Source organism: Brachionichthys hirsutus, chromosome 2, assembly GCF_040956055.1.
Source record: "Brachionichthys hirsutus isolate HB-005 chromosome 2, CSIRO-AGI_Bhir_v1, whole genome shotgun sequence".
In the NCBI taxonomy this organism is placed as follows: domain Eukaryota; kingdom Metazoa; phylum Chordata; class Actinopteri; order Lophiiformes; family Brachionichthyidae; genus Brachionichthys; species Brachionichthys hirsutus.
The window spans coordinates 7,629,260-7,643,229 of NC_090898.1; positions in this window are offsets into that span (position 1 = coordinate 7,629,260).

Here is a 13,970-nt window from a genome sequence, read left to right on the forward strand (position 1 = left end):
TCTGGAATTCATATGAACTCATCTGTAGACTAGTAGGATTCATCTGTCATATGAAAAACACGTATTCTATCCAAAGAGCTATGTCAAAGATTTAACAAAATAGCGTTACTTCAGTAAATGTAAAGTTAAATTACAGACTTGATGATTCACTTTGATGGTACAGCTTGGTAAAACATAATACAATAAAAAATAAAATGTAAATTTGGGGTCTAGTATTTAATACAAATACATTGCATTTTTTATCTCACTAATTCCATGTGCACAGACATTACATTCATCACATCTTGAGTGATCAGTTATTTAGTAGGACAACATGTAAAATCATGCATTCTCTTTTTGCAGAGCTGGATGTCACCAACACACAGACTTGACTCTACAGTTTCACATCAAATGTTCGATGACTCCTGGCAGGCAGTTATTTTGTGTGTGTGTTTCTTTATGCAGAAATAAACTGAGAGAGGAAATGACGTTTTACAAGTTGCTCCCATAGTGCTTCAGGGTATAGCGACCACAAGAGAGTAGCCTTTCCAAAACCATATAAAGTCTGGGAAAAAAGTCTCACATAATGACGGCATAAAAAAAAAAAAACTCCTGAACTTATTCTTTCATAATAGGCTCACAATTCTGTGGACATTTAGTGCAATTCTGCAGATATCTGTATCGATTTGCAGAGAGAAACAACATATTTTCACTATCATGTTTTCCTTACCTCAATTTATGTGTCTCTATAGAGAAGCAATACAATTATATTATATACCGTATAAACAACCTTCCGATGGTGCACGAGTCGCATTAACAACAACAGTATTGAAAATAATTCTACATTTCCTTAAATAATTATTTAATTCTGTAATACAAAGTGCATTTATTAAAATGAAGGATTCTGTTTTCTTCCTTGTACTAAGAATTAAATAAAAGGAAACCTTTTACACTTTCAGATTCATTCATTTCTTGCACAATCGGGTCACGAAAACGAACCGTTGTTTTCAAATGGTGTTTTCTGTAGCTCCTCTGATAAATTTTATTTGATGTTATTCTGGTTTTATGTTTCATTTCTGGCTTGCTGCTCTGATATCTGATGAGCAGCACCAACCCCACCGTCGTTATCGTTCATTTCTTTTGTGCCATAAGAGCTTTTTGATAATGCAAACTTGAATGTGTTACCGTGAGGCAGCTGCAGGAAGCAATCTTAAATTGCTAAATTGTCCAAATGCTTATTATGTTTATAGCCTCACTGACAGCATGGCTTTAGGAATGGAAATAATCAGTCGGACCAGACAAGCATGGAGTTCCATAACATTTCTGCAGACATTCATGGTCCTCAGAGGAAGAAGCGAAGCTGCTTTGATCTAATTCTGATTTTTCATCTATAGAGGAAAAAAAGAAATGTGTCCATTGAGACACCGCTACAGCTACAGAGCTGATTGACACAAAATTCAGTGCAGACATTCCTACTTCCTAATAAAATGACTCTTAATGACTTGGAAGTGTCTTCATGTTTGGGGGGCGGGATGCAGTGACCTTGAAGGATGCCCATCTGGTTTTGGGTGGATATATACAAAATGTGGTACGTAAATCCAGGAAACGAAGGAAGATCCACAAAAAAATTTTTTTAGCTTTTTTTGCAAATAAGAGCAAGATAAAGCTTTTTTTGACACCATTTGAAGTTTTTTTAAGGGTGTAGCCACGGTGAGTCAGAAAACAATCACATTTGACTATTTTGCTACTTTCTTTAGCATTGCAAGAACCCAGCTATTTTGATGGCGCACATGTCTCAACTGTTGAGTGATTCCTTTAGCATTTTGCAGAGGACTTGTTAAAATCAATTTGCAACACAAGATCCATCAATTACTCAAATAAGTATTTTGTAAATACTGTATTTAACAACCAATATATGAATCTTTACGATTTGAGTCATAAGGGTAAAATACTGAACATTTGCTGAATCCAATTAGAAGGCAAAGCAAATATTTGAAAGTCACCCCAAGGTCAAACAGTTTCAATTCACTAACAGTGTACAAAAACACCAATGAAAAATTCTCAAAAAATGAATATAGAATATAAGAATCTACTTATTAATAAATAATGCTTCATATTAAGCATTATTTGCAAAACATGACGCACATTCAATTACAAAACAAGATGATATCGGCCTTCGTGCACATATACTTTGTTATGCTCATTTTAAGGTTCAAACATTTATATTAGGTGTCTGCTAAAATAATTGTATTTTGTCATATTTTCCATTGACATTAAGCCTCTGTCTGGAATGTTCCATTTGAGCCCGGTCCTTCTTCAGGCTCCTGTAGTCAGCTACTCTCTGTTTCCACTCAACTCTGCAGGTGTTGTTCTTTTATTGTGAATATCACCACAACAACTTCATATAAAACCAAAGACTTCACCACCACACATTGCTGTGCGCTTGTGAGAGCTAGCCTTTGTAACCGTCTTTTTATGGTGTAAGAAGGCTAGCGGTTAGGTCCAAATCACAGTTGCACAACATTGGCAAGCTATTTCATCACACAAAACTATAATGTTATCTTTGGAACGACGCTGGCTGAGGACATTTACATACTGCAGCAGCATGGAAATAGCAGCAAGGATTCAAAAAAAAGAAAAATGCATCGTAAACAACAAAAGTAATGTTGACTAGCACGTCAGTATAAAGACACAAACAGAAACAAAACTTTTAACAGCATCAAACCGACCACTCTGGCGAGGTTGTGGAGTTTAAAAGAGGCTTACTTGCCTTTAATTTTGCATGAACCTTTCAGCATTAATCAGGAATAACTTTGAACAATACAAGAGACACATCATTCAGTTAGTATACTAATAACACGTTCAACAGCAACGCTTAAAAAAACATCAAACATAGCAAAGCTTCCTTTTACTTGCTATTGTTTTTATTCTATTGGAGAGAAAATGTATTTTAATTTCCACATAATTAAAAAAAAAAAAAAAAACATTTTATTTGATGGAATTGTTCATGACCCACACGGACACCTTACCTTAAAAGCAAACATCATGTATAAAACACAATGAAATCACAGTAAATACGTGGATCTAAAAAGAAACGTTTTAAGATGAGAATTGAAAATGTCCGAAGAGTCCAGCCCCCATTGTGACCATTTTTACTCTGGGGATGTAAAGAAGTCCAACGGAAGAGGAGCGGAGGGAATGAGACGGAGCGTAGGAGTGGAGCATGTCCGACGAATACGCAGGAGCCAGCTTATGGAGTGGCTTGAATGTGAGCAGAAGGAGTTTACATATAGCAAAACAAAAAGTAAATTCAGTGGTGTTTGTGAAAGAGACGAGGGAGAGAGAATGTGTGCGAATTCAAACATGTAGGCAATTTAACAGTTACTGTACAGTACACAGAATATCCTAGTATTTAAAGCCTGAGTATTCAACCTTTGAAGGCAAGTATTAATATTTTTTTATGAGCTGTCATTTAAGAAAAGTGTCAGCTCATCCACATAAATGAAAATAAAGTAATAATGGACTTAACATTTGTGTATTCAACAAATAAAAATAAGAACTTGGACTTGTGTGTGCACAAGTGGCGTTTTCTCTTTAAATGAACGGGCACCGTGAAGTTGCGTGAGTTGACACAGGCGATGTGTATTTGGCCTTACGGTTGTTTGCTTTTCCAAAGCTCTTGCCTGAGTGAAGATATTTTAGAAGGTACTTGGGCAGGAGCTACTCCTCTGGAAGAAAACGTAACTGATGGAAACAAAGAGAATTCAAGCTGTACCATGCAGCTGCATTCTGACTAGGAAAAAGAAATCTAACATTTTTAATAACCTGGCTGTAGGTAAAAATGAACTAATATCAGAACTGGGCTGCTGTAGAAGAGCCAACCCGCAACACCCATCCTGCAAAAATGTACATGCTAATCAACCAGGCAAATAGGACTGACCCCTAAACTGACTTTATGAATTATTTAAGCTCAATTGTAGAATATGAAGACAATGCTAAGTGCCATGCTGCTCTCCAGGGTGCTGATTCTGCTACTCTTTCACTCAAATCATTTCTCTTTTCTCCCATCAAAGATATTTAAAAAAAAATCAAAAAGAAAATGATGCAAACTTGATGATAAGAGTAACAATATGATATAGGCGCGCATAAAAAGCAATTATAAAAACATAGACATAAAAACAAGTTTAAATTAAATTGAAAATAAAATTCAGAACATTAAATTTAAATCAAAACAGTAATAGACAAAATCAAGCAACAACAAAAAATTAATACCGGTAGGTAACTTTAAGGGATATGCTTTTAGTATTGTAACTCAGATTATTTTTAACCTTGTTTGACAAAAAGGGAATTCAATGAATGTATACATTCATTTCATATCATAAAACTGGCCACTGAGATCACCATGGATAGTAGGCTTCATTCTCGAGGGACATGCCTGTTTAAAATTTCACAGCAATCCCCTGGATACTTGAGATAATTAGGTCTGGGTGGAAGTGCTCAGGCAATCCAACATCACCATTAGTGTCCCACATGAGAACAATGTACTCTGAGGCTGTCTAAAGCAGAATTCCACTTTAATATTTTAGTTATTTTCGAAGATACAAGTAGGAGATAACATTTGCTACAAAATGTCAACATACTGTATGTATATATATTTATATATGCAGTCACTAACCCCCTTTAGTCAATATATCACAGAGTACATGACCAGAATACTGATTGCCAGACCTGAAGAGCCTGTGGTAACTGAAACTAGAAAGGCACTAAATAAGTACAGTCTATGTACTACTTATGTTTATTTTAACTAACCAGGGGCGTAAGGGACAGCTGGAACAAATGTGGAAGGCCTCTAGTAAAGAAGGACTGTTCGATATCACAGTAGTGTCATTACTTTAGGCAAGAAAGTAAACAATGCAAATACATCCATCCATCCGTCTTCCAACCGCTTATCCAGGGCCGGGTCGCGGGGGCAGCAACCCAAGCAGGGAAGCCCAGACTTCCCTCTCCCTGGCCACTTCTTCTAGCCCTTCCGGGGGGACCCCGAGACGTTCCCAGGCCAGCCGAGAGACATAGTCTCTCCAGCGTGTCCTGGGTCTTCCCCGTGGTCTCCTACTGGTGGGACGTGCCCTGAACCACAACAATTATATGAATATGAATGAAGCCTGTTGGCTAGGCAGGCAAGCCAGTAATTAAGTAGTGATATGTCAGGGGATCAATAGAGAGGACAGGATCTCTCAGTGGATAGGGTGGAAGGCTGACACAAAAGTAAAATCCTGGCAAGAATTTGGCAGCAAAAATGGACCCTCCCAAGGGGATGACAGCAAAATTGGAATACTGAATCAGGGATTGGCAGGACCACCACTGACTGAAAGCCAGAATCAGGCATGAACAGTACTTCTATCATCCTGGAAGACAGGACCTGGAGTAGTCTGCAGATTTCCCCCTGACTGGAGATCAAGAACTAATTGAATTAAAGATTCACCCCTGATTGGAGAATGGGCACTGTAGTAGTTGGAAAGTCTGATCCCAATTGGAGAGCGGGAGCAGGAGTTGTCACAGTGGCCACCCATGACTGGACAACATGAACAAGAATGATTGATGGGTCTGCCCCAAACTGAAAATCATGAACAGGAGTAGTAGGCAGGTCTATACCCCACTGAAAAATAACAACAATAACTCCCAAATGAAATACAAAGACAATAGTCAGCGGGTCCACCCTTGACTGGGGAACAGAAACTGTAGTTACTGGATGTGAGGAGTAGAAGTCTGTGGAACTGCTGACTCAGAGTCCATTACACAGATTACAGAGTTCAAAACAGGAGTCAGGTGGACCTCCAATTCAATGTCCAAAACAGTGTCCAACAAAGTAGCGGGTGGACAGCCACCAACTGGAAAACATAAATGGTGCAAGACTCTTGGGAAATAGAGAGCCACGACTTTGAGGCGATGTGAGGCCTCAGAGATTCCTCATCCATGTCAGATTCAGACATGGAACTCTGAAATTGAAATAAGAAAGAGGCTAGGAGATTGAGCAATAGCTGGCTTGTCATAAATGTCAGAAAAGCTGTCAAGAACTGGGTTTCTTGCCAAATCTCTTTGTGGCTTATCAGCAACAAGCATTCTTCAAAAAGATGGCTCAACAGGCTATTAAAAATAAAGTGCACTTTAGTTTATGGAGTTCCGGTTGAACAGCAATGTCTACATGTTCCTGATCTTGATCAGCGTGCACTATATTGCACCCGGTGCCACTCGTGGTTTGCATGCGCCAGGGTTAATGCCTCAGCTGTGATTATAACTGAGTGGGAATCAACTGCATTTTGTCATATGGCCAATGGTGCTATTGGCCGTATCACTATAATTGTTCTAACCATGTGAATGAGTTCAAGGTAGAAGTGTTACAAATAATGTTTGATACCGATTTATTGTAAGGTTATAACAACATCAGCTTTTGGTAAACTTTAAAGTTGTTTGTACCAGTACATTTCTGGAGTGTCGCAGATATATAGACTTTCAACGGAAACAAGACAGCAAGGGCTTTTTTGAAATGCTCCTCTTAGACAGGGTGTTTGACTGTACTTATACTGTAATACATGCTACTGTTTGACTGTACTTGTACTGCTCTAACATTCTATCTAATAAATATATTCATCATCATCATCATCATCATATGAATGTATTATGCATCTCAATTAGAGTTTATTTTCTTTGACAAAAGTGAGAGTCATGTAATAAGAAAGTGTCAACCACACAACAACCAGCACTATTGATTTTGAAGCCTTTTATTCTTATTGTGCTGATCCAATCTTGACTGATGTCGACTATTGCAGGGTGGCCTGTAACAGAGAGTCGTAAGCGGTGCTGTATCTTTATAATCAGTATTTTTTAGGAGATACTCACAAATGCATGGGAAAACAAAACATCACCATATGGGCAAGATAACAACATTCTTTCAAATGCATTTCTCCGTCCAAGCAATACTAAATTATATAGAAAGCAATCACGTTTGTCCCAACAGTCAGGCACAGAAATACACACTAGAGCAAAATGGCTATAAATAGCCTTAAGAGCACTCAACTGAGTTGCAATAAAAAATGTTTGATTGATTCTCACTGCGGATAAACAGACGTGCAGAGATACAAAATGACAGAAACAGTTTGGATGGATTGGGAGAAATTCCCATTTTAGGTCCAATGTGCTAAATGTAGTGGCTGGGTGGCTTTGGCATTTCATCAATGAAATTTAGAAGTTGTCAAATCTCTCTCCTATGAAATTGTGCAGCGGGTGGGCAATTCTAAATATTTCCATAGCAGTAATAGTTTTCTTGAAATGCAATTAAAAGCCAAAATGTTGAAAATGTCTTGTCCAAATTAAAATGTGCTGTATCGTCTATTGAAAAATAAACAAACATTTTGATAACCAGACAGTCTGTACTAATTTCAGGGAATTGTTCATCTTTAAAGGTTCATTTTTGAAGTAACATCAAAAGTTGAGATTCTGAAGCTAAAATAAATACATGTCTTCTGGTAATATGTGCTTTTAGTTATCCTCTGTCCTCTATAGACCTAGCTTTAAATTGTTTTTTACAACACAAATTAAGCAAGAAGTGGTAGATTAGCATGCATCTAAAATACAAGCCTACAACAGTATTGCTTAAACATTGCAGTGATTTCTGTATGGCTTTTCCTCAAGTTCTATAATAAAATGAGCAAACATCAACAAATAGACTTGTATCTCAAAAAATATCTTTGTAGCATAATATTTAAGACACAAAACAAATAGAACATGGAATAACGTGTTTTGGTTTGTGTCCCCTTTTCATATTAAGTGCAGCAAAAACAATGTGCAAAGCTTAGACTGTAGTATTTGGCTAAAATATGTGTATTTATAGAAATTTCACAAGCTGTAGCTTTTCACAGGTTTTTCATCACATCGTAACTCAAAAATAAAGACCTTCTTTACTAGACCTTTTACAATCAGTAAACTGTTGTTTTAATCTTGTTTAACAGTCACTTACTGTCAGTTTTTGTACAAGGAACTTCTACAAAGGATATAAATTCAGGAATCAGAAGCACTCAAATGGCTTGTTTTAATATTCTGTGGGTGGCGATCTTTTTATTTACGACTGAATTTGGCACAAATTCTTATAGTTTCTCAGACTCTTCCACTGCAAAAGCTGAGAATCAAAAGTCAGTGTCTGTGGTGCATCACTTTCCACAGCCACTGCTGTACATATACAAGGTTAACCACTAATGATCATTTGACAAGGTCTATAATTTCCTTCATCTATGCAATTTTCCCTAGACTTCATGGGGTTTTCCATGTCTGCATGAGCACACACCCATGTCTGGAGCCTTCATATGTCCTTGTGCATAATTACAAAAATATATGCAGATGCCATTTTCATAAAATCCTTACAATGGGATAACATTTTTTTTAATTAGACTGCCAAACTCTGTGTTGTTGGGTGGAACTTTAAAGAACAATATATATATACACACACACAAAAACAAATCTATTCAACTTCAGACTAAATGGAGGAAATATGCCTCTCTATGGCATGGCCTAATTTTTCCATATCAATTATCCTGCAATGATCCTGTCCTTGTTTTGTAATTCTGAAGGAGTTGAACTACTGTATTTGTTCCATCACTTTCAAATCTATCCAGTCACATATGCTGAGAAATCAGTATTTTTTTTATATACCATAAACTACAAACATCTTACTAGTCAGTTTGAACAGGTTATTAACCCCTCTGTGAATTGTACATAGGTATCACAGTGGCTTTAAAACTACAGTTTGAAAATGTCGTCCTTGCTTTGTCAGTTCTGATGAATTTGATCGAGCAAATATGTCTCAAAAGCTAATGGTGCGTGTGTGTGTGTGTGTGTGTGTGAGAGAGAGAGATTCTGCTTATCTTAATCATTTTGCCTCATGCCAAGCATTGCTTCAGTTCTGACATCTGGGAATTTATAGTGCTGGCAAGTCATGGCTGCTGGCTGAGGTTTAGCATGCTTTAAGCTACACTTAAAAGGGATAAGCAGGGGTTGTGCAAATGGAGAGATATTCCAGCTCTAACTTAATCTGCATCCTTAAAGAAGCTTAACATTTCCCATTTTGGAATGGACTAGTATAGAGCCAACAAAGACACATTTTATTCTGCATAGATAATTTGATTGAACTAAAGGTCGACCAATAGTGGATTTTTAATGGCAGCAGTGTAATAAAACTAACATTTAATCATCAAGTTAACAACAAAAGTCGATATGCGAATAGCAGAGACTGGCACAATGCCCCTTTGTGGATTTGCACACTCCTTTTTGTTGCAGTGCTGCCTGTCTTTGTGGAGCAGTCCCATGTTAAATATGTCATCGTGTTACTCTGGATAACACAAAGAAAGAGGACATGCCGAGCTCATAGAGAACAATATTGCAGGAGCTCATTTCAAAATGTAGCACACTCATAAGTCAGATTCAAATGTATAAGCCACAGCTATGTTCGTAGCAATGCTACACCGACAAAGTAAAACAAAACTCTGAAAAAATCAGTGCAGTAGCATTTGAATTCGATCTAATGTGATGATAACATCAAACTAAAACTAAAAACATATTATGATAATAATTTAATAATGCACTTATTTTATGTAAATTTAACTTTAATCTCCGTATACAGATTCTCTATTGATGATATGAGGACTCCATGCAAAACAGTGACATGGTGGAGGCTTGGCAGCCATGTTCCCACGTCCCTGATGAGACTCACATGTGAAAGAGCATAATTAGATGTTCATTTTAACCTGAAAAGTTTAATCTTTGAGTATTTAGGTAATTTTGTGCTGCTGAGTATGATGTACCTCCAGTTATACTGTTTAACTTCATACTAGTACTATGCATGATATCTGTTGCATTGGCCTAAATTCAGTTCATTGCATGACAGTGTGTACATAACAGTTTATAAAAATAATTTTAAAATGCTTTATTCGTCCTTCGTATGTTGCCGTTCTTAAGACATATCCATGACCGTGCATTTGGGGATGTCAGGACAAATTGGTAAATTTTAGATAATGTTGTTTTAATACCTTTCTATCACATTTTTTTTTGGGGGGGGGGGGGATCTAATAATGAATAACACAAAGTCATTTACTTTTACTGTGTCCAGCTTCTATTTCATCCCATTGAGGAAATAAATGCTAAATGTTAAGTTTTGACATAGACAGGGCCGTAATTGTAACAAAGCTGGAGTTTACTTTATGTTCGCTGTTTGCTGGCTGAGTATAAAAGCAGTCTTAAGAGCCAACTCTGTTTGCATCTACTCTTTTCCTCATTTTGGTGTCAATCACCGTTCATACCCACAAGTATGTAATATAACAATAAATAATTTTAGAGCAAGACAGAACATTTGACTGTAAATATATCTTGGCAAACGCACCAATAAATGGGTATGCCAGTTGAGCACCATATGTAGCTAATTAGGAGCCATTTTTGAATGTGTTTTAACAAGAAAGTGAGGGAGGAGAGGAGAGACAGAGGGAGGCACAACACTTAGTCTTATGGTGTACTTTTACTTACCAGTGTTTAGTCCACACAAAGAAAGAAAATGAAGCAAATAAACACAATGAAGAACACTGCATCCCTGCAGTCATGTAACACCATTTTGCATGCAAGAGTCATTTCGCTAACAAACATTATTTATTGTGTACTAAGCGCTTCAGTTTTGCCCTGAGAACATTCCCATTCTTATCCCACTTTAATTAGAACATTTCGTTCTCATACGTGACCACTGGCACTGGCAGGGAAACATTTAAGGGAGTGCACCAGTAAAGAGAAAGTGCTCAGCTCTGTCTACCTCTATGGCGTTCTGATTCCCATCTGCAATAACTATAACCGGACAGAAAAACATGGAATTACAAACTCATTTTTGAGACTTCTCCCTTGGTGTCTGATTGATTCATTCTTGGTCTTGAAAAACAAAAGGCTTAAGAGTGAGCAATAAATCAGTGCAGACCTTGTCTCCCTTGGGCTATTCAGCCACTTGGGGTGTAAAACGCTCAAAGGCAATGAGCACTTGAAAGTCTGGAGCTGCTGACGTATTCTGGCCAGCAATTATCCTGTCTGCGTGCCTCCTAAACACTGCATACCAGATTTGTTTGGGCCTCTTCACCAGTAGCCCCAGTTATGGAGACACAGATGCTAATGACACCGTATTTTCAGAGCTGTAGAGACAGAGGGCCTCTGGCCATCAGCTCTCAAACACATGCCACACAGCCTGCACAACCCACACCACACAGACATGTTATTGATGAGCTCTCTCCTTCACTTGAGTCAGGGTGGACGCCATAGGCAACGGAGCAAAAAATACATCTTGTCTAGGTAATGTAACATACTCATAACTGTTTTTCCAGTTACCTTCACTTGTCTTGTTATTGACGACAGAAATCCCATGATGTCTCCATACGATGTTGACGTTTGTTCTCTTAGTGGGGCTGTTTAAGACTTTGCATTTCCTCTTTGGGTGCAGCGAGGAGCAGACTGACAAGCGCCTGTCACGTGGATTAATGTGTCCAGCTGGTGAGCAAGAGCAGGAGCAACGCACATCAAACCTGATGGCCAAAAACGAGAAGGGTGTGATGGAACCCCACGCAGAAGGTTTTTGAAGGTGATAGAACGATGAGGTAAGATGGAGGGGAGGAAGAGAAAGAGGGGTGGATCACTGAGGGAGAAGGTGACAGGAAGTGACTCTATAGCTTGGATACCTTCAAGGTGACTCAGCAAGACAGAACATTCCTAGGATGGATAGAGAGAAAGAGGCAGAGAGGGGGGGGGGGGAGAGAGAGAGAATTTCAAGGTGCAAAAGCTCTTTGCAGATGTGCAAATACACAGTAAATCACTCTGAGGACCTGAGGGTGCTTAAATGCTTTTTGACTGAATCTGTCTCCCAGCCCAGCGGCTGCAGAATGACTAAACCATTAACAGGAGTCTTAAGGGTGGTGGCAGCAGCCCACCCATCCCCCACTAGAGCCTGCACAACCCCAGGACTGTGCAAACATACAGCCAAACCAAAATGGCTTCCATTCAGACGGTATCCAAATGCATGTTTTGCTTGAAACCAAGCAAATGCTTGACCGGAGAATGGGTTTGTGTCACAAACTATCTATTTAGTTGTGTGTCCCCATTCCCATTGGTCATAAAGCTGCGAGTGGTATTTGAGCAGAGAGGAGTTACAGGTGTTCTTTTTAACACAGTCGCTTGAAGAAGGGAAAAAAAAGGTTTATGACTTTGCTTCTATGGCGGGTTGAGGAAACAGAAGCGACATCGGGCTTAAAAACAAGTTTAAACTTAGGATGTAATCACCTTTATAGTACAATGATAAACCAGAGACCTACACCAGCAAGCTATGCAAGCAGACTTCTGCAGACTTCAACATATCTTTCTCTAAACACCCACCGAGCAAAAGCAGCAAATCTTCAATTACAACGACAGCCAAAGTGCCGAAGAAGCAAATTGCTTGTCACTGAAAGCAAACAGCAATATTGAAATGCATCATTTTCTATCTGCAAATAGAAACATAAAAAAAAGTATTTCATTATAACAATATGTTGCACTATAAATATTAATAATGAATAAATTAAGATGCTTTTGAAACGTCATCATTGGTAGTCTGGTTTATGTTGTGATTTTAATCTCCCTGGTTTAGAATAACGTAAAAAATATATATATTTAGTGAATGTTAAGTAAGAGGTTTACTGCAGCACTATTATTCAAATGTGCAGTAATATTAATATATCCATTTCTTACCGCTCATAAATGGGCCGGGTAGTGAAATGAGAAGTAGTGAAATGAATGAAATTCTTGCAACAGTTTTATGGCTCCAAAATTACAACTCCACATTTGAATTAATTGAACTGTAACTGTTAAGCTTACTTTGGAGACTGAATAAATGTTCTTTTTATGTACGTTGTTTAAACTTTTTGAGCAGTTTAACATTAAAATGTTATAGTCTTAACATGTAGTGCTTTTTTTTCTCCTGAGACATTATCCTGAAGACAACACAATCTTCACTCCATCCCTCATTTTGCCTCCCCTGACCTTCAAATGGGAAACGACTAGCATGATTTAATGCAAATGAAGTGAACATTAATAGAGGATATAAACCAGTGGGTGCTTATAATTACGGCAGAACTTAAATCCGTGACTTTAAATGATTCATATGCATTTAGTAGTAATAATCCCAAAATGTATTCGGAAAACATTAAAAAGTTGCTTAATTTGCAACTTTTAATGTATTTTTCTGACAGAGGGGAAGAAACAGCAGGATCAGCTCAAAGGGAGACATGGAGGCTCTGCAGAGGCAGGACCGTCTGAGGCTTTCTGTTGCCTTGATTTGTGTGCTTGACTGCCCCCTGGCAGATGCAGCTGTCACTGCACTAATATTTCATCAGCTATAAGAACCACTCCCTACAACTGATACCACAGAAAATATCAGCAATATCTTTCGAATTTGTCTTATTCATCCACTAATCTTTACCGCCTGCAGAATTTGGTAGCTAATATGAAACCTTGTAAGAGGTTCTACAATTGTCAGTGAAGGATATGTGCCATCTAAAAACTCCTAGAGTCTTAGAACTTCTTCAAAAGTAGCCATAAGAATAAGCTCCTTTTCGTGCACTTTATAAAGCAAAGATCACAAATACCTACAGAACTGCTTCAGTCTGAACAAGGAACATTTGTGTTTAAATTGTGCACTGGGAAAAACATGTTCTTGAATAACTTCAGTATTAAAGCAACGGTCGGCCAGTACAAAGGATAAAGAATTACAAATGAAGGATCTAACTTGAACAATGATTTTAAGAAATACACTGCAGTATACGGGTATAAAGCAGAGTGCAGATTTTCCCGTTTCTTTCTGAATATTACCTCGCTCACAGCTGAACAGTATGTTGCATGGTATTTCTCTGTACCGGGTTGTTCTACATAAAGCCTTCCTGTTCACGTGG